Source organism: Apus apus, chromosome 1 (assembly GCF_020740795.1).
Source record: "Apus apus isolate bApuApu2 chromosome 1, bApuApu2.pri.cur, whole genome shotgun sequence".
Classification (NCBI taxonomy): Eukaryota; Metazoa; Chordata; class Aves; order Apodiformes; family Apodidae; genus Apus; species Apus apus.
In genome coordinates, this window is record NC_067282.1 from 46,282,939 (window position 1) to 46,306,036 (window position 23,098).

Sequence of the window (23,098 nt, forward strand, 5' to 3'; positions counted from 1 at the left end):
CGTAAATTCTTCAGTGTAAGGGTGGTGAGACACTGGAACAGGCTGCACAGAGAAGTTGGGGGAGATCCACCCCTGGAGGTGTCCAAGGGCAGGTTGGATGGGGCTCTGAGCAGCCTGTTCTAGTGGGAGGTGTCACTGCCCATGCAGGGGAGTTGGAACTCAATGATCTTAAGGTCCCTTCCAACTAAAAAAAATCTGTAATTCTAAAATGGCAGCCACAAATGTGTTTTATTTCTCCTAAAAATAATGGAAGGGGAAATTCTCATCTAGATTACTCCTCATCAAATTTGCCGGATTCCTTTAACAACTAAGAAATGAAAACTCATTTTGAGCTAACCAAAGCCTGGAAGAGATAATTAAAGTTTCTACTTAATTTATGTCTTTATGAGAAGGCAAAAACACACCAGAGCTTATACATGTTATTGCACAGAATCATGGAATCGTCACTGTTGGAAAAGACCTCTAATATCCCTGAAAACAGGGGATCACAACCCTGAAAAATTCACCATGTCCAATAGAGCATGCATTGAAGTGCCACATCTACTAATTTCTTGAATATCTCCAGAGATGGTTGCTCTACCACCTCCCTGGGCAGCCTGTTCCAGTGCCTAACTGCTCTTTAGGTAAATAAATTCTTCCTAATATCTTGTATAAACCTCCCATTCAGGCAACTTCAGGCCATTTCCTCTAGCCCTACTCTTATCCACTTGGGAGAAGAGGCCATTGCCTGCCTCCCTACAACCTTCTTTCAGGTAGTTGTAGAGAGAAATGAGGTCTGCCCTCAGCCTCCTCTTCTCCAAACTAAACAACCCCACTTCCCTCAGCATCTTCTCATAGGATTTCTTCTCTAGACCCATGACCAGCTTTGTAGATTTCCTCTAGACATACTCCAGCACCTCCATGTCCTACTTACAGTAAGGGACCAAGAACTGAACACAGTACTCTAGGTGTTGCGTCATCAGTGCCAAGTCCAGCAGACATTTCCTATGTGATTTATGGTGAAGAAACCTTATAAATTATTTTCAGGAGTTTGCTGTTCACTGAAGGGACAGCTTAGGAGTATGAGAGAGTTAATAACCTTTTGAAAGGTCTTCATACATTTACACATGAAGGTCTTTCCTATTATTCTACACTTTATTAATCAGATTTGTCGAGCTATGCAGAAGAGTTCCATCAAGTGCAATTAGATGTTAATGTGTGATTAATTATAGCTTTATGTTTAATGAGTCAATCACAATTGCATTTGTACAACTGCAGTTGGCATCTGAAGTGCCTCACTTGTGTTTTGATAGTTATTCATGTAATGAGGAAAAAAACCCTAAACTTTAGACAGCTGGGGAAAAAATACATAATGTGTCTATTGTCTGATGTTTAACAAAACCTCAAGTCAAAATGTCTTATTTTATTTCCCTGACCAAAATAATCCTCCTTCCATGAGTGAAGTCCAGCCCCATATAGTAGACTTTTAAATTTAGACTTCAACTTGTTTCTGCCGTTAACCCAATAGAATGGCTCTCTAATTCTATGTCTACTGTAATTTTAGACATTTCAAGAAATTAGAATATTTATCTTTAGTACTGAGCATCTATACAGAGCTGTCTTTCATGACACAGGCAATGACATTTGGGCTGCATTCACACTTAGTAGAAACTACGCCTAATGTTTATGTGGGAAATGTCATCTATGTTTAGACACATGAATCAATCCCTCAGTTTATGCATCCACAGTGTGCCCTGGAAAGCACTCTAGACAAAACAGATAATTGAACTCAAGTCTAACAAATTTAGGGCAAACACAGTAACCAGAAAAACATCATCTCCACAAAGGGTTTAAGATAGATCAGACGCTCCTGCTAATTATTCCACTATATCTAATCCTGCGCTTGTGCTTTCTTCATACACTGAGTCTAACTAACATTTCAATCTCACAAATGATCCATCTAAAAGAAATTTTAATTTCTTTAAGCCTCCAACTGGTAAGTGATCAGCAAGCCTTTCACCTTTTAGATTAAAATAAAACAACACTACTCTGAAAAACCCAGGAAACAAAATTTAAAAGACTGATTTTTCTTCTTAAAAAAAACTAAAACAAAACACAAACAGCCAGAAAACCAAAACCAAAACAAAGCAAAAACAACAGTAGACTTAGATATGGAAGTTACTTCCAGACATAAGTAAAACAAGTAATGCCAAAATCAAGATTTTAGACAAAGGATGAGGTTGATTCTTAAGTCCAGTGCTGCATTGTGATAGAGATAAAGAACAAAACTTTCTAAAATACATATAAAGGGTATTTGGCAGATACACCTGCAACTTGCACACTTTTTAAAATCTGCCATAATTGCAACATTCAGAAGAAAAAAAAATAAAATAAAAAGGAAACTAAGGGTGATATATTTTCATTTCCAGTGAAAACTAGGTTGTTTGGGGACTAATAAAATATGCCTTCTGAAATTTCTGTACATTTCTTTTGAGTTAACAACTTAGGTGTAAGCATTTTTGAGATATGGAGTAACATCATAAAACATAATCTATCTTATGCTTGGCTCCATCTATAATGAGTGCAAAAATCCATTACTAATCATCTTATTTTGCTCATAAATTTCTTGGTTCTTTCGAGCTGCTAAGTAGAAATAAAGAGAGAGAAACAAAAAAAACCCCAATAAATTAAAAAGTCAAGCATATTGGAAAATGGCTACAATTACAGCAAAGAACAGCTTTTCTTAATAGTACAATTGAAAATTTTGGTCTGAACGGGGGAGTGAAGAGGGGCAATAGAAGAGGAAGCCTAAAGGGAGCATCCTTTTTTAAGGAATGACTGCATCAATGCCTGATTGCATACCTGTCTAAGCCGCTTTTAAGATCCTTCTTAAATCAGCAGAATTAAACTGTTCCACTAAGTATGTTTTTAATTGTATCTAGATATGCAAGTCCATTAAGAAAAAATAACCATAAGCAAAACCAAGCTGGGAAAAATTCTGTAAGGTTCATTAGTGTTAAAAAAAATATGAGGCAATGCCAGGTAGTTTGTACAGTTACTATAACTGCCATAGTATCTAACCAACATGAAAATTATATTTGGCAGCACAGCTAAATACGTAAGATATATTTCTTAGCTTTTAGAGAAGAACATTCAATTTATGGCAAAACCTGTTTTAACAAGATTTTAACAAAGATTCCTTACAATAAATATTGAAGAGGTTACTGTAGTGTCTTTTTTAGTTACTTTAATGAGAGTCTTTGTTCAGCAAAGATAGATTCTGCTCATTATTGTTGCAGTTCAGTAAGGTTAATCTTGCACAGTAAACTGCTATAGAGCAAGACTTCTCATACACAAGGAGTATCTCTCTGTACCAGTGTGACATCATGAAAGATAAATCTTGTTGAAACCTTATAAGCATGGATAATTACACTGGTATTGTTAAAATAATTTGTTCCAGGAAATTGTCCATGAGTTCCAAACAAAAGCAGAGGAGCCCATGTATGCTGAAATCAGCTTAAAATATGGTAAAGCAGACTGGCTATGCCCACATTTGGCCTTTAGTCTTTGCTGTCAACCATATAATATCTCTTTCAATCTAAGACATAATGTTTCATGAGTAGAGCTTTTTATTCTCTCAGTTTAAAGCATCTAGAGTAGTGTGATGACTATTACTATATGAGAGTGGTACTTCTCGTACCACAAAACCAAGATTACCTGCTGCAAGGCTGGAGTGTGTCTTGAGTATATAAAATATTGTTTGAAGATGCTAAGGTGCCTAGGACAGGCAAAGAATTACATTTAGTGCAGTCTCACCCTTAATACCTCTCAGAAGTGATCCCTACAGTGAGATAACCCCTGAAGAATGCTTGGTCCTTGCCTTTGACAGATGATTGTTGGAACAGTCCAAGACAAAGACAAGAAGAAAGCAGGGAGCATTTGATAAGGAGTCCATCACTCTAACATACTTCCCCAGCCAAGTAGGCGTGTTTACTGTATATCCAGGAAAGTCTTATCAGTAAGAGTGTGCAAAAAATATATGCATAATATACTCTGGAACACTTATATTTTTCCCTTTTTTGGAGGAAACAAAACCAAAAGACAGTCAATGGAAAAATAATTTTTTTACAGAAAGTTTTAAAAATCACTGAGTCATTTCTTTTTGCAGTTGTTGAAACATTACAGCACATAAGACTGCAAGTATCTCTTCCTTATTTCTCTGTAAAACAGAAGAAAAGTATTTCTAAGTAAACAGATAATTCACTATGCAATACCATGGAAAGTTTCAGAGAACAGCAGCCTAGTTAAGCATATTTTTTGCTGACCCATAGGGTATTGTACAAGAAAAGAGCAACCTTCAGCTCTAAAATGAAGAAATACAAATTCAAGTAGATAAAGGCAGTCTCTGAAGGAAGAAGGAATGCACAGGACACTACTGTAAATTAAATGCATTACACAAGAACAGGTGTTGATGCAGAGAATATCTAGCATACATTTACAGAAAAGAAAGACTTGGATAATTCTCTGTTTGTTTTGTTGGTTGTTTGTTTTTTTTTTAATGTAAGCAATATCACAACACTGATATGAAAAATGTGTTACCACTGTTTTATTTTAGAGAGGAAGTGATGACCAATGTGGCAGAGAAGATAGGCTGTGGAACACTTAAAAGGGAAAAAGGACCATCACTAGCTTATTCCTGAGCAAGGAGAAGCCAACCATACTGTGTATGCAAGAAGAGGCCACCCCAAAATCAGTACTTTTGGTCTTCTTGTTATACTCAGTCTTAGGCAGCAGCTCTCACAGCACAAAATTTGAACTCATACTCTTGAACTGAACAAAGAGTCTGTGAATAGCAGTCTCAGAAAATCTAAGAGATACGGCTTTTTGTGAGCCTAAGATGTCTCCAGACTATGAGAGTACAAATTTCTAAGTAGCTGTTGGTTCACAGTAACTTCTGTAAAAACCCTCATTCACTACAACCATAGGTAGGTGTCTTTTGTTTTCCATGAGGGAGATTGACATAGCAAGCAGCTTTGACCTAGATAAAACATAACTCTGCCTCTGTGCAAGGACACAGACATAGACACACAGGAAAGAGTTAGGTGGTTACAGACCTTCCTCCAAATGGCACTGAGTAACTCTGGTTTGCTTCATTGTCTCTTGCCTTAGTCACTCTCTTGCCCCTCCTTCTTGTAAGAAAATATATGAGTACCATCAGAGCTACTGTAGAGGAAAAGTATCTTCAGTATCTTGCAGCATTAAAAAAATGTGAAAAAAGAAGAGAGGATGGTTACAGAGCATATCTGGAAAGCAACTGGAGGCTGCCTGCCAAGGGTTGCTAGACAGGAAATTTCTGTATGGTGTGAATATGATGATGGATTTGAAATGGTGGTTGTGCCCTGAATAGTCCACTAAGTTAAAGAAAAATCTTAATATTAAGAATTTTGTACTACAATTGCTACTTCAAGGGAGAAATAAAGAGAGATACCATATACTCTGGACATTTTTAAAAGCCTGCCTCTCTGAACATCAGGCAAATCATCACACAGCCTGTTTCACTGGCTATCATTGTGGTTTTCAGTTGCAACAGAAAAAGTAAAAACCGTAAAGCATCTTTTTGTTCACAGAAGCTTTTACTTTCATGGGTAAAAATATTGGGAGATAAAAAATTAACTGATTTATGTGCATAATGACTTTCTTATTTTTCATTTGTTTCTTCATGGGAAAAAAAATCATAAAAAAGCAATTGCAGCACTGCTTCTTGATGTGAACATTTTCAGTTTCTGTCTTTTTGTGTTGAACAGGTTTTTTTATGAATAAGAGTTGTTTCTAATAGTCTTTCAACAGTATATCTTGAAAGAGCTGAGCTACTAAAACTTTGATTGTTCAGTTTACTATTTAAAAAATATGAGAGAGGAGTTGCTTTAGAACTCTTTTTTGTTGTTGAAACTGAGAAGTAGTAGGACAATGGTCATCTATAGCTTATGATGATACAGAAAAATAAGTTCTATAGCTAGTTTCCGTTGGCTTATTTGCTGTCTTGCAAAAAAAACCCCAAACCTGGGACACTTTTGTGACTGATTTGCATTTTGCCCAGTAGATCATTTTTTCCCAAAGTAATTCAGCTTTTTCTGATTTGTGATATGGCAGAAGGAATTTTTGCAGTAAGTAACGGCATACTTTGTAATATTTAATTTCTTTACACCTCTATGTTGGAAAGGTTATGAATTTTTCTTCAGTTCTGTAAATTAATAAATACAAACTAGATAAAGATTTATACATTCTGATTATAGATTCTGATTTATAAATATCAGAATTTTTTTCTCATATGAATCAATCTAACAATCACAATTTTTCATGTCGTTATTCCATTAGTTCTTAGAGATAATGGTAATCTGTTTCATCTGATGTAAAACCTTAAGCACTCACATATTCACAGGAATGGATTTCAAGCTCTTCTCAATTCTCTAGATGAATATTTACGTTACTGTCTTAAAATATTTGAGATCTCAAAATTCGTATTACAGTTTCTTCTACTAAAGAAAGAGTTTATAATGTACAGACTTAGATTAGGAAGAATATTTTTTGTTTTGTTTCTTCTGTAGATACTTCAGAATAATTTTTAGACAAGCAAAATACAAGCAAGTGTTAAGGTTTAAGATTCTATAAAACTATTTCAGTTTTATTTTACAGTTAAGGCTTTAAATATGTCAGACTAATTTAAAGTTTTGGGGTTTTTTTGTAATTCTGTGATTATATATATATACATATAAATATAAACATATATATGTATTAACATAATAATAGCTCTTACCAATTTTAAGAGTTCAATATACTTGTGGATAAGCAGTTTGAGAACTGAACAAAGAAGGAAATCAGAGAAAGCAATAATGAAATTATAAAAAAAGAAAAGTATTTTTATTGTAAATTAGTGGATGCAGAGAAGAAAATAGACTGGCTAATTCAGAGAGTGAAAAAAAGAAAGAAACATTTATATTCTTTTATAATTATATCCTGTCTGTGGTAGGCCATCTTTTTAGTATGTACTTCAGTGGGAACTGATTTTTCTTTTTCATCTTTACAATGGTTCTGTGTTTTTATCAGTTATTTTATTTTCCTCCCATTCCCTAAATAAACAAAACAAAACACACACAAAAAAACACAACAGAGATAAAAACTATTTAACAGGAAATTTTGTGATTGAGAAATTTATTTTTCTTCCAAATAAGAAGAAAAAGAACCTTGAAATGTCCCCCACTGAGAGCTTTTTAAAAATCCCACATTTTATTTTCTGTTGAAAGCATCACATTTTTTTTGAACATACCAGTTCTGAAGTGTCAGGATGTTGCAGAAATGTGAAGAAGAATGGAGGAAAAAAATTGCTCTAGATTTCTGCTTTCTGGTTTTATCTAATATGTCAGTGTGTGGTTGCACACTGTTAACAAATACAGGTTACAAGAAGTCTTTTGGGATATAGACTGAGTGCTAAATAGTGATCACTGTGATTCTTTAGTCAACTGTAGGTTTTGTGATTAACTGGTTCCTTGAGGACAATGACTCATACCCAGGTGTGGACACAGGAACTTCAAGTAGAGTCTTATGCTGTGATGTACCTAGGCGGTCTGATGTATTCATTAGCACGCCATCTCAAACTTGCAGGACTTTTCAGTAGTGCTGCATCAGCCTTGCAGGTTAGGGATTCAAGTCCATTCTCCCATATTTTTATCACAAAGACTGTAGAAGGATTTTCAGGAAGCAATTTATGGCATTAGGGTTAAAACCAGTTAGCTAGCCTTGCAGGAAGCAGCCTAGAAGTTCTGATTTTCCTAGTACAAGTCAGTGTTTTGTGGATGTATTTTTGTTTTTTATTTATCATCTTGATGTATTTTAAGAAACATTGTCTTCCAACATATTTTACTAATGAAAAATGCCTTTGCAGGAAAACCTCTACAGTTTCACTCATTAGCAGATTATTGTATTTGATAATTCTGACTGTAGCAGTTTCTGAAAATCTTTTTGCAAATTTTCCCTCAAATGATGGTATAAACCATTTATTTCACTGGATTTCTTTTCATATTCCTTTTCTTTTTCCAGACATTTGGGAATTGAAAGAGGATACAGGTTTTCCTGCATGGACCTCTTCAGGTGACATCTCACTTTACAATGCAAAATGCAAAATAAGTATCAAATTATAATAGTAGTTATTATACTGACAGGTCTAGAAAACTTTCAAGTGTTTTGCATTATGTGCTCTTCACATAGTAATTAGTATCATTTATCCTTGTTCTGTAAAAAAAAGAGGAAAATATGCATATTAGAAGCAGAAAGTTTTTTCTAGGGAATCTATAGGTGTTGATCTGATATATAGTGAATTTACTGTAATTTGAGGAATGACCTTAGGTGTTAACTTGTGTTTTTGCTTGAGGTGAATTTTGATTAAATATTGTAAGAAATCAATTCACTTTTACATAACTGGCTCAGCTGACTGTCATTTAAAATATATATTTAGGACATGAGCTAAGGCAAAAATAAATTAACATGCTTGCTTCAGTTTTCACTGGAGTTATCTGTGGATCAACATCACAGGGTGTGATACTTTAATTTTGTAGATGAGCAAAATAATAAATGGATCCACTCAAATCACTCTAATCAATTTTGTCACCAGCCCTTGACAGCAGTCTTCCTCCACTTTTGGAGATACAGTCATGTTATTCATTGTTAGTCAATCTGCACATGACCTTCTGATGTGAAAGTCTTACTCATCCTCTCAGAATTTTTGAAAGGTTCTGCCTCTGCTTGTTCATTCAGATCACGAAAAGAAAAGACAGCACTAAGTAGCTTGGTACCTGGCAGGCAGTAGCACTTCTGCCCTTTCAAAAAACCTTCAATCAGTCAATGCAGAGTAGGAGTACCAGGCAGCCTGGAAGTTTTCAGGATGTCTCTTGGAATACTATGTATTCCAAATAGGGAATACAGCTATTGTGGTTTGGCTTTGGTAAGCAGCTAAGCTCCACTCAGCTTCCTTTCCCCACAGCGGGAAGGGTGAATCAGAATAACAATAACTCATGGGTTGGGTTAAGATAGAGTTTCATAACAAAATACGAGAAAAAATGTGAGAAAAAAACTTCTTTACTGTGAGAGTGACAGAGCACTGAAACAGGCTGCCCAGAGAGGTTGTGGAGTCTCCTTTGCTGGACACATTCAAAACTCAGCTGGACACATTCCTGTGTGATGTGCTCTAGGTGATCCTGCTCTGTCAGGGGGGTTGGACTAGATGGTCTTTCGATGTCCCTTCCAACCCCTAAGATTCTGTGATTCTGTAAAAGCTGTGCATGCATAAGCAGTGAAAAACAAGGAATTCATGTGCTAAGTACAGGAGGGCTATCTACTGACCTATCCTGAACTCCCACTGGTCTTTTCTGAGCTCCTGCTGGCCTTTCCTGATCTCATGCGCCATACATCCAGTTTAATAACACTTCCAGGAGATAGGCTTTACATTCTCTTGGAGTGTGGACTTCAGAAATAATATTTTTCTTTTTCTCTTTTTAAGTTTTGAATACTTAGCATAATTATATTCTTAAATACTATAGATTTGACTTTCTGTGGTGTTACCCATATAAGCCCAGAGTGAAGCTGGAGATAAGCGAAAAAGAGAGGGAGAAACATAGACCGCATGTGCATGAGAGAGACACAGAAAGAGAAAAAAAGAGAGAGAGATTGTGAGTGGTGGAAGGGAGCTGGGGTGAGGGAGAAAAGATATCATCTCCTTCAGGATTCTCCAGTGGTCTTGTCTTTCTGGTCTTTCTGGTAGTGATGCTCAGGTGTTGGGTGAGAGTGAAAGAGAGAGAGTGAGAGAGAAGAAAGACAGGGGTTTATGTTTGGTCACTTTTATACTTAAATGACCACCCCTCCAAACAAGGGGTGGAGCACGCACAGTAAATTAGGTTGGTGGGCATGGAGTCTTGGGGTTGGGGGTCTCACAGCTCCCTCACCACAGCATCAATCAAATGTGACCCCCCATAAATGTGCAGCTGCCCAAATGTAACCTTTGTAATCATGCATGTGCAAAGAACAGGTTAACTTCACCTGTCATCAAGGTTCCTAGGAGCAGAGAAGATTTAGCAGCTGTGCATGTGCAAGAAACATATATTTCACCTGCACCTAGAAACAGAGGGTGCATTACGTGATGCAATGCCTCACCCCTGCTCCACAAATACCCACCACGGCGTCTGTTTGAGGCATTATCACATGCAGTGCTGGTACTGGGATTCCACACCAGCCTGTGCAGGGGGATTGTAACTAGACATTCTTTAAGGTACAATTCTATGATTCCATGTTTTTGAATTAGATTGTAGGAACATCTAATTTTAGACACACAGTTATTTCAATGCTGCTTCCAGATGGAAATATGGATTCTCCAAAGTGACTTCTGCAGACTGTAGCTAAATATGTTGCAATGTTATTTCATCAAGCAAGAGACCTTTAATTGAGCATCTGGTTCCCCAAATGTGTCTGATTCTCACAAAAATGCTGTAATATTTTGACTGGTTTTGATAACTCTGGATTTGAGTCAGGCATTTGTAGCAGAGGCTGTAGAAAATGCCGAATGTTTGAGTAATCTGCATGTTTTAATAATACAAATTCATCCTAATAGCATTGAATTTCTTGTAGTTTCATGTTATTTAAAGAAGTCAGTCTAAAATAAATGGATCAACTACCCTCTCTGTGCAGGAATCCATCCCAAATCAGGTTTGTGATGTGTTTTAGGGTCTCAAAAAAAATTCCTCCCAAACCAAAACCCAAAACTATAACAGAAGATAAATTTTCTGTAAGATAAAGCATATGGTATAATTTCATGCTTTTGTAGAGACTAGTAGATGATGAAAATACTGGACTTACATACCTTTGAATTTATTCATGTAATATATATGCCTCAGATGGTAACATAATGACATTATTTGCCCATTGCCTGGCTAGAAAGGAAAAAAAAGCAGTCTGACTACAAGCCCATTAAAAAGTGGTGATTCATAGACATATTTAAATCTTATGTCTATGGATTTTCAGGCTTATAAATACGACTTTATAGTTTATGCATGTGTGACTTTCATACTGCATGCTTTTAAGTTGCTTTTAATGGCATAGCATTGCTGTGCTTTGATCTAAAGACATAAACCAGATGAGTTTGCATAGAGAGGCAATAGCTTTATTAGAACAATTTGATTTAACAAGCAGTTGAGTTTTCAAGTAGATAAAACCTTTTTTAATACATTAAAAAAGAGAAAAAAAGCTTTTAAAACTAAATACATGTATTTCCAGTAATATTTTATATTATTTTTTTTTATTTGACCCTGTAAGAATTAGTTAGAAAAACTGGGCAAAAAAAATTGTGGAACAGAAGGGTTACCAAAGAGAAAGATAATAAATTCCTTAGAGAATGTGGGAGTGGAAATATATTCCTGTGAAACATGCAATGTTTCAAATCCAAAGATTTGGTTTCTTGATTCATCTCTTCTGAAATTGGTTTGTAAGATTTATATTGAGAATCAGCACTGAGACATCAAAGACAGAGCAAATGTGATATGGGGTTTTTTGTCCTCTGGTGGCAGGGAAGAGTAGTCTCCTCTGTCTTTAGGCACTCAGTTTTGGAATCAGTTGTGTAAAAGTAAGTTCCTAATGCTTTTGGAGATGTTCAAGACATCAACTTGGGACTGGCAGATATGAAACAGAACTTACACAAGTCTGGTAAGGTTTTATTGGAAAGCTTTTGAAAGGGCAGCTGTAAGTTAAACATATTTTAAACACCTAGCATATGTAGGTGTAATAATCTACAAAAGAGCTACACAGGTAATGATCGTACAGTCTCACCAATAGAGTATGTTTGGCATTAGACACACTATAAAGTACATTATATCTGAAGTATATAATTAGATAATTCTAGGATTTTGAAACATCAGTCACAGAGACACTTATTGTGTCAGAAAGATAACTCAATCATATACATTTTCATCTCTAGGAAGTTCCTTTCTGCTAAGGCTACTTAGAACAGCTGGAAAAGAGGAGCTCTGAGAAGACAAAGATAAAGACACAGGTATCTTCCACTAAGGATTGTCATTATTTAATAATTCTTCTTTTAGCTGTCCTTCAATCTAAGGAGATATGCAACAACCAGTGCTGTATAATCATAGGAGGCTACTTTTTGTATAATAATGAATTTTTCTACAGTATTTTGGGGTTTCTTCAAAAATGCATGCTGTTTTCTTAGATGCACAACTTTTTTTTGTGTAGACTGGACTGTATGAAAACTATTGTGTCCTTTGGGTTTTTGGCAAATGCCATTTGGCTATGAGACTACAATCACAAAATATTCATTATTTGTCTTTTACTTGCTTCATTATGAGCCAAATAGTGCTTTTGTCTGGCTGTTAATAGTAAAAGGACATATATTTTATTTTCTATGAGGTTTACATAGAGCTAAATGATAGATCAGGAGGTTTGAATTTTTTCCACAAATTTCTTTACTTTCATGAGGCTTTATTCTGACAAAACACTGCTCATTTTTCTGTGGATATCTACTAATACATACATTTATATACATGATTTCTATTTGGATGATGAGAAGTTTAATTCTGACAAAATAATTCCTTAATGTATATGAAAAGTTTTGAGGAAAACCTTAACTGATTTTCATGGTGTTACATAAAACAAAGAATAAGGTGATAAGTGCCCTCCATCATATTTGAGAGGTCATGGGAATTTGGTGAGGCTCCTACTGATTGGAGAAAAGGGAACAGAGCCCCTATTTTTAAAAAGAGCAAAAAAGGAAGACACAGGGAACTACAGGCCACTTAGACTGACCTCTATGACCAGTAAGATCATGGAGCAGGTCGTCCTGGAAAATCTGCTTAGGAAAATAAGGAGATGATTGGTGACAACCAACATGTTTTTCACTAAGACCAAATCATGCCTGACCAATCTGGTAGCCTTCAAGGCTACAAGGCTACAGAGATGGTGGATAATGACAGAGCAACTGACACCATCTACCTGGATTTGTGCAAGGTCTGGTCCCACATGACATCCTAGTCTCCAAACTGACAAGACATAGATTTGATAGATGGATCACTCAGTGGATAAGTAATTGGTTGGATGGCCTCACCCAGAGAATTGTGGTCAATGGTTCAGTGTCCAATGAATCTGAAAATAGAAAATAAGTAATTTTAAGAATTGCTTAAAAGCAATTAAATGTCTTTTAGAGAGGTCAATATTTAAAACAGATACAGGTAGTATTTTTTGTTTTGGTTTGCTTTGGTTTTTTTAAATGAAAACTCAATACACGTCTAGAAATACGTATAGATATGTAAATAGTATGACCATAAAAATGTAACTACATTGTCATGTGTCCAATAGATATGTTCTTTAGTTAATTTATGTGCACTTTTTCTACAACAAATAATGTATTATACATAATATAAATCAGACATATAATAACAAAGTGTACATGTCCTGGAAGTAAAAGTGAGACAATGCTCCATATAATTATATCAATAACTCTTTGAATAGGTGTCTGTTTTTATAAAAGAGTGGTATGTTTGCTGATGGCATTCATCCATGGCTCCTGAAAGATTTGGTGGGTGAAGCTGCAAAACATCTGTCTATCGTATTTCAAAAGTCATGGAAGTCTGGTGAAGATCCTGCTGACTGGAAAAGGGGAAACAACCTCCATTTTCAAAAAGGGAAAAAAAGAACACTCAGGGAACTAGAGGCCAGTCAGTCCCCAATCTGTGCCTGATAAGATCATAGATCAGATCCCGAAGGCTCTACTAAGCTAAGCTGTATTCACATAGACCTATACATGAGCTTTTCAACAACCAGAGCCCAAATGAACATCCACATATTTCAATATTTTTCTTAATATTTTGATTACAACCACAAAAACATTTCCAAGACTGTTATGATGAGGTCTCTAGAGAAGCTTGTGTGCTTTCAGTAAATTACAAAACCTCACAGGTTAGTTTTATGCTTCTTTTAGTATTGTTGTTTTTTTCTTTTTTTCTAGAGAAGTAATTTTTTATTCTTACAAATTCAGCACAACACAGACAAGCAAACTTTTCTTTTAGTATTTCGTTCAGGACACCTTCTTCTTTATTTGGGGAAAAACATTTCTCAGGGTAACTTTCAGTATTTCAAAATACAGGGTTTTTTTTACATTGAGTCATATCGGATCAACCAATTTCACAAAGTACTGATGAGAGATGGCAAGTAGAGCAATATAAGACATAAACAGAAAACATCACTGTTTTTTTCTGATTTTCTGAATACTGAAAGAGAAATGTAAGTTAGGAAATTTATTCTTAGGCTCATCAAGAATCAGGAAGGAGAGTTTGGAAATTATGAGGTCTTTTGAAGATAGTTCTTTTGTTCTTTCAACAACTTCCAGATAATGTTAATCACAGTCCCTAAAAAGCTTCTGAGATCAGCCAGACTAGATTAGTGAGATGAATTGCAGAATTAATTGAATAAATTATGGGTATATTAAACAAGGTAGCAGCAGTAATCACATTATTCAAGTTTGCCACCTGCCTAGTGATTAGCTTCCTATGAGCCTCATCATAGTAAAGTTTTAATAAGTGGTTTGGATGAAAGTGAGATAGTAGCTTCACAGTTTTTTTATGGGAATTCTTTTCCTACTGATTATCTGTAGCACTGAAGAGAATAAAATGCATACAACCATATTAAGGAATTTTTTCCATTGTTGTCCTATGTGCTATTTCACTCTGGCTCCTCCAGACCTTGCAGTTGAAGGTCTCAGATTCCTTAAAGAACCTAAAGTAGGGTTACAATGGGTATGTAGATACCTATATTGGGAGAATTACTTCTCCAAGCATCTAGACTTGGTTGCTAGTTAAGTACTAATATTTAGTGGACTGAAACCTACTCTCCACAGTTAACTTGAATTTACTGTTAATGAAATTATTTCAGAGAAAATTTATAGAGATATAGACATTTTCATATACAAACCCCCCCACACTTATCTCTGTTACAGCTACCATTGCATGCATTTTCTCTTCTTATTTTCTCTCCAGCAACAAACAACAAACTCAATAAAACAACAGGAATGAAGAGGGGAGACATTTTCTTCATTTTGCTACTACATTAATTTTATTATCTTTGTCTTTAAAAGTAAGAGATTTCTTTTTTTTTTCAAGTATTTCATAATATTTTTTCCCCATTTCAGGAAATGTGATCAAACACCTTGTTTAAGTTTTTTTCAGGATGACAGACATTGCATGACAATACATCAAATATGTGAAAATTTTCAAAATCAGATACAGGAGTAGAGACAGTTAGCTTATTTTTGCTTTCCTAAAATAATATCTCTGAAGATATTTTTTTCCAAATCAGCAACAAAATTCTTCAGTGCTGATTTATTTTATTGAATGGAATTACCTCAGTATTTTTGCAACTTAGTATTATGATGAACTCTTTGTTTCTTAGCATCTTCCAGTAAAATTCAGCCCCATAAGAACTTTCTCAAATTCTATATGTACTCATTTGGCATAGTCAGGTTCTAATGTTTAGAAATGTCATCTATTGTACTTAAGGTCAGGACTTTTTATATGTTATCTAAAAGAAATTACGGCATTCTTTTTTTGTTACGCACGACAACAGCATAATTTTCCTGGCATTTTGTTCATGTTTTCTTTGAGCAATTCAGTAGTAGCTACATTTTCCCTGTCAGGAACAAGCATATTCAACAAATGATAAACAGAGCTTCTCAGGAAAAAAAGTGAAGCAGTCAGGTAATATAAATAATTAGGTTTTAACTGCTGACAGGATGTATATTTATGATTCTGATGTCTTGAGGTAAAATGCAAAAAGTAAACACAACCCTCTAATCAAGTATTGGTTAGTACAGTTTATTACATCCCTTTTTTCATAAACAAAAGACAAGAACTCAGCTTCTTAAACAAACTCTATAAGCTTCAATTGCACTTTGTTGGTTTCAGTTGCATCATAACACTTCTATGTCAAATAAAAACCAGCATAAACAGATCTATTAGAACATTACAATACATTACTGAGTTCTGTGAAACAATCCAAAATAGTGTTCTCAGATATGCCTTTATTTATGTTAAATACTCACTGTCGTGAGGTATTAAAAGCTAAAAAGTCCTTCATAACCACAGTTAAGTGCTGAGGAGGTATTTTCCAATAGTTCATAAATATGTAAAAGAAATATGCCTTAAAGAGATAATGAATTAAATACTTAAGGAATGTAGTGGTTCAAAAATGTTACCTATTTTTGGAACCCAGAATTTCCTGATAGATTGTTTAGTATGAAATAGTACACAATGTAAAAGCAAACAGAACATCTCATAAACATGTGACCATTTTCTACCAGGATGCAACCCTGTGTACCAGGAATTTTCTTCAGAGACCATAACCATCCTCAGTACCTACTGAGACAAAACAATCAGCCTTTCAGAAACAAAAAAAGAAATAAGATTACTTTGTTTTGTATTTTTTTCCTTTATTTTTCAGAAGAAAAAGGCTGCAAAAACAATGTATGAAAAAAAGTTGAATGAGCATAGATAATTCTAAAGCTTCAGTGAGATTCTTAATGAGGTTGATCCAGTATTTTTCTATGAACACGATTTGCTTTTGACATCACTACCAAGTTCATGAGTAGCAATTACAAAGTTAGAAAAACTAAAATATTAGATCTGTTCTACATTCTTATAATGTATTTTGGTATTGGAGAAGTTCAATTTTAAGTTGTTTCATAATTACAAAAGATAAAGGATTTTTTTTTCCATGTAAAAACTAAAACTGGCATCATAACTTAATTCAGTACTACTGGGCTTTATGAAAAGTAGTACATCTTACCACGCTTACTAAAATCTGGAAAATTAAAAGTAGTGTTTTACTCATCCTGTTTTTTCTGTAAGGTAAATCTTCTGTATACTGTCTGTGTATGTGACTACACCATCCATGAAGAGCTAGCATAAAGAATTGCTGTAAGTTTTTCTCAGTTACTCTGGGCTGAGGGACAGGTCATTCCTGGTCTGAGGGGATCTGTCAGAGTTCAGTATTTCATGTACAATTTAATATTTGCTCAGAATCAGATTACAGGCACTATTTATTTTCAAACTTCAAAATTATCTAATCTTTCTTTTTGGCCACAAAGGTACATATAGTGTACAACTTTAAACAACAAGTTAAACATGAGTCAGCAGTACACTGCTGCAGCAGTAAAGGCAAATCAGATCCAGCACTGCATTGACAGGAGCATTACTAGCAGAGATAGCAATGTGATCCCACTGATCCCACCCAGCATGTGTCAGTTTGCACCGGGAGTATTGTGTCCCATTCTTGTCGCCATAACCAAAGAAAGATTCTGAGAGACTGGAGATGGTCCAAAGAAGGGCCAAAATGATCAGTGGGTTGGAGAACGTGTCCTCTGAGAAAGACTGGAGTTAGATCTTTTAATATGGGAGAAGAGAAGGCTCAGGGGGATCTCATCACAGTATTCCATTAATTAGTGGCTATGAAGAGGATAGAAGCTCTCTCTTCACAGAGAGACACATAGAGAAGACAGGGGGCAATGAGACATTTTACCAGGATGCATTTCCTCTTGCTCTAAGAAAGGAAATTTTATATTGAGAACAATCAGTCAATGGAAAAAACTCTTCAGGGATGTGGTAGATTCCCCAGCACCAGAAATTTTCAAGACACAACTGGACAGGGTCCTACATAATATCATGTGCTATTCTGTTACTAATAAACTTCTTTTGCAGCAGAGCAAATAGAATATTGGGTTTGGGTTGGTTGTTTTTTTGTTTGTCTGTTTGTTTGTTTGTTTTTCTTCTTCTTCGGTATATCTATCAAAACTCATAGAGTGTACAGATTATTTGGTGTGGCTTGTCTGGTCTGGTACAGCCCTAAAATGGTGGTGATGCTTTGCTTTCCCACTTGCTTGCCTCCAGTGGGATGGGTGAGAAAATGAGAAGCAAAAGCTACACACACAAGTAAACAAATTAATTAATTTATTCCCATTAGCAGGTAGGTGTTTAGGGCCATCTCCATGAAAGCGAGGCTCCATCATGAGTAATGGTTACATAGGAATACAAAGGCCATAATTCCAAATGTTCCCCTTTCTTCCTTCTTCCCCCTAGCTTTTATCACTGAGCACGACACCATATGATAGGGATATCCCTTTGGTCAGCTGGAATCTACTGGCCCAGATGTGTCATCTCCTAGTTTCTTGTGGTTTGCTCAAAATTCATTTTTGTTCTCAAGTTGTAAGTAAGCCTTAATAGGTTTAGCTGAAAAGATTCACCTGGCCCTGGATTTTTTGTTGTTCCTCTGTTGAAGATCATTGTGGTTGCAGCAGGACAATGGTATATAAGAATAGTTGATCTCTTCTGTGCACAATTTGGATACTGAACTGAAAATTATTTTTTCTGAAAGCTTACTTAGGAAATTAAGCTCTGAATTTGGCTATCAAATGTATAACTACCCATGAAATTCAAGCACCCTGGCTACAGGATGTCTAGATACAGGCAGATAGACATCTAGATCATCTGAGTCTTAAACTACCACATTCTGTGCCATTTTTCCTCTTTGTTAAATATATTTTCCCTGAGGAACCACCTGAGCTGAGGGGCTCAGCTGTGCCCTGCAACGGGTCTGTTGCAATGGCTGGAACCATTTGTGTCCAGCATAGAGCACCCCTAGCTTCTCCTTACAGAGGCCAGCCCTGCAGCTCCCCAACATCTAGACAGAAGCACCCAATATACTGGGGTTTTGCAAATGAAAATTATCTAAATTTAAAAAGAAAAAAAGAAAATACTTATTTTTTTGTATAATATAATGAATAATTTTTAGTGCCTGTGTGGCAGTCCCAAACATCTGCATATTATTTCAGAAGATCCACACAGTAAGTCTGCAGATGACACCAATTGGATGGAAGTGTTGATCTGCTTCAGGGTAAGAAGGTTCTACAGAGGGACCAGGCAGGCTGGATCGATGGGCAAAGAGCAATTGTATGCAATTCAATAAGACCAAGTACTGGGTCCTGCATTTTGGTCACAACAAGCCCAGGCGATGCTACTGGCTTGGGGAAGAGTGGCTCGAAAGCTGCCCAGCAGAAAAGGACCTGGGGGTGCTAGTGGACAGCCAGCTTAACATGAGCCAGCAATGTTCCCAGGTATACAGGAAAGCCAACAGCAACCTGGCCTGCATCAGGAATAGCGTGGCCAGCAGGAGTAGGGAGGTGATCATGCCCCTGTGCTTGGCACTGGTGAGGCTGCACCTCGAGTACTGTGTTCAGTTCTGGGCCCCTCACTATAAGAAGAACATTGAGGTGCTGGAGCATGTCCAGGAAGAGCTACCAGAGGGTCTAGAGAACAAGTCATATGAGGAGCGGCTGAGGGAACGGGGATTGTTAAGTTTGAAGAAGAGGAGGCTGAGAGGAGACCTCATTTCCCTCTACAACTTCCTGAAAGGAGATTTTAGGGAGGTGGGTGTTGGCCTCTTCCATGAAAATAGTGACAGGACCAGAAGAAATGGCCTGAAGTAGTCATAGGGGATGTTAGGAAGAATTTCTACACTAAAAAGGTGATCAGGCACTGCCACAGCCTGCCCAGGGAGGTGGTTGAGTCACCATCCTTGGAGGTATTCAAGAATTGTGTAGAAGTGGCACTTCAGGGTATGCTCTAGAGCCTGAGACTGTGGGGTTTCTCGTGGGTGTTTTTTGGTGGAGCGTGTGTGGTTGTGTTTGGTTGCTGTTTTTTTTTGTGCTGATGTTGGACTTGGTGATCTCAGAGGTCCTTTCCAACCACGACAATTCTGTGATTCTGTGAAACAGATTACGGCCTGGGTTTTTACAGTTAACACTCAAATGGATGGGTTCATTGTCTCAGCCAGAAGATGATCTAACTGATTCCTGTTGGCCTGGAAGGAGATTCATAAAATACATACTGAAAGGATTTTTTCCTCTGAACAAACAATGCTTAAATGATGAGCAACTATGAAAAAAAAGGCAAATAAGGAATTCATACTAAATTCTATAAAGTATATGTGACAGGAGAAAGAGCTTTACAACTTTCTTTCTTAGGACAGTCTGTGATCAACTCCAGTTGTGGACACTGTCACATGGTGGGTAGTCAGGGCCAGTTGAGATCAACTACATTTCTAGGTCAGCTTTTTTGATGCTCTGCATGTTTTTACTCTCACAAAGAATCAACTAGGATAAATACTGAATTGACTGTATTTGCCACAGAATGACTAGAACAAATATAGAAATGGAAAATAAATGCAGGTCTTTATGAGTCCTGCAAGGAGCTTTTTTCTGTTTTGAGGGTTGAGTGGGATGGGTGTGCAGGCAATGCAGGGCTGTCCTGGAGTGGTGGCAGCGGTGGCAGCAAGGGAAGTGCTCAGCTTCAGGGCCAAATCAGTCCCACAGAAGTGCACAAATAAATCTGACAGCCAGAGCAGCACGGTACCTTACAAGAACAGTCAGAAAGCATAAATTAAACCATTAAGGCAGCAACAGGTGTGACTGTCCCCCTTACTTAAGGAAGTACCCACTAAAAGGGGTGATTCCTGGGATAAGAGGGAACACCCTTACTGGAATCAACTGCAGTGATGCTTTGGCCCCTTCTCAACATGTGTGATACCCTCAGACCACTACAACTTTACAGTGACGTGCAGTGTCCCTTTGCCAGGCAGTGGGGCTTGGCAGGGAGAACCAAGGCACCTGTGATGTGCTCCTTCCCAAAACTTGAATAGCAGCATACCTCTCTGTCCCTTGTTAAAATTAGAGATTAGCAGGCAAAGCATGCTTTTTTTTCTTTTTTTGAGTTCTTTTTTGGTTTGGTTTGGTTTGGTTTGGTTTTTTTTCCCTCAGTTATCTCAGGCAAAATACAAACTTTTTAAGATGTGCCAGTATTTTGGCATGTAAACCAACTTGGAACCAATCCTTGCTGCATTTTTGGGATTTAGACAACACCTGCCAGTGTTAGGACTGCCAGCTGACATGAACAGAGGGCTTTGCCTCTTTATGCAGGTAGTGAGTCAAATAATTAAAAGCTGTGAGTCTTGTGAGCTTGCCAGTGTGTCTGCTCCGCCTTGTATAGAGCTTCAACAAGTGCAAAATGAAAAGTGCAAGCGTTGGGTTATTATTTTTCTCCAAGATACATATACTCCCAAGGGCATGTGCATGCTTCCTGGCTGGGACCAACCCTGTGCACCATGGAAATATATCCCACAGTCAGAGCAGCATGTAGAGTTTTAAAGATGGAAAACAGAGTCTGCTAAACACCTGGGCTCCTTTTCTCATTCTGTTTGGGTTTCCTTTGTTGCCATCCCTGAGAAGGTAAAGTCTGTTCCTGATTTTCTTCTTTTCTTGCATGGTTGGCTGTCACTTGCCTCGTAACAATTTACTTTTCTTTTTCTATTTTATTTTTCTTGTTCCTTTGAAGAGCCTGGCAACTCTTCCATTCAATCATATTGTTATGAAGGTAAAGCTGTGATGTTGGTGGATGTGATATACCTCTGCTGTTCCTGCTTCTGCCCTCTGTGCTGATGACATGGTGCTGCAAATTCCACCAGCTGTGTCACCTGCACACAGAAAATCATTGGTTTCCACTCCAGAGGCTGAAAATGGGTCAAACATCCTTTCCCACTTAGGACTGGGAGGGCAGGGGAGGTAAGTGGAGGGGAGAAGGTGGAAGGGAAGAGAACGGAAGGAAAGGGATGGGAAAAGAGAAAAACATTGTCAGAAGACAATTATAATAGTAATTCAGGCAATCTTTGTAATTATGTTATTCCTTGCCTGGGAAGATCACCTTTGGTATGTTTTTTTCAAAGCTATTAGAAAAGGATTATGATTATGTGAAGTTTAAGCTTCTGTGCATAAAATTACCCTTCTCAATGGCAACATTCCTTTTATTTCCTTATCTAGCTTATGTAGGGTAGCTTAGCTGAATTAGTATTTTAAGACTACAGAATAACTGCCTGTTATGGGTATTGCAAATTTTGTACTTTTGAACAGATTATCAGTCTAAGATAATTTGGGGGTTTTGGTGTTTGCATTATAAATGTTAGAGGCAAGTGTTGTATAATCTACTTGCTTAAATATAAAAGCTGGTTTCCTGTGGCAGCCTGTTTCAATGACTCAGCACTCTTTCTGTGAATATTTTTTTCCTAATTTCCAATCTGAAACTCCCCTGGTGCAACTTGACCCCATTTCCTCTTATCCTATCACTAGCCACTAGAGAGAAGAGGCCAACACCTGCCTCACTACAACCTCCTCCCAGGTAGTTGTAAAGAGCAATGAAGTCTCCCCTCAGCCTCCTCTTCTCCAGGTTGAACAGCCCCAGCTCCCTCAGTTTCTCCTCACAGAGGTTCTCAAGATTGCTGATCAGCTTAGTTTTCCTTCTCTGCACCCTCTTCAGCACCTCAATGTCCCTCTTATAAGGTGGCACCCAAAACTGAGCACAGTACTTGAGATGCAGCCTCACCAAGGCCAAGTAGCGGGGCAGGACCACCTCCCTGGTCCTGCTGGTCACGCTGTTCCTCATTCAGGCCAGGATACTCTTGGCCTTCTTGGACACCTGGGCACACTGTTGGCTCACGTTCATCTGGCGGTCAATCAACACCCCTAGGTACCTCTCTCCTGGGCAGCTGTCCAGCCACTCTTCCCCAAGCCTGTAGCACTACTGGGGGTTGTTCTGGCCCAAGTGCATTACCTGATACTTAGCCTTATTGAAGCTCATTCAGTTGACCTTGGTCCATCTATCAAGCCTGTATAGATCCCTCTGCAGACCCTCCCTACCCTAAAACATATCGACACTCCTACCCAACTTAGTGTCTCCTGCAGACTTACTGAGGGTGCACTTTATCCCCTCATCCAAACCATCAATAAAGATGTTAAACAGGAGCGACCCCAACGCTGAGCCCTGGGGAACACCACTTGTGACCAGCCACCAAATGGATTTAACTCCATTGAACACAGCTCTTCAGCACAGCCATCCAACCAATTTTTTATCCAGCAAATAGTTTGATATGGGCATATATAAGAGAATGTATGGTTTAAGAACCACCACAGCTTTTACAG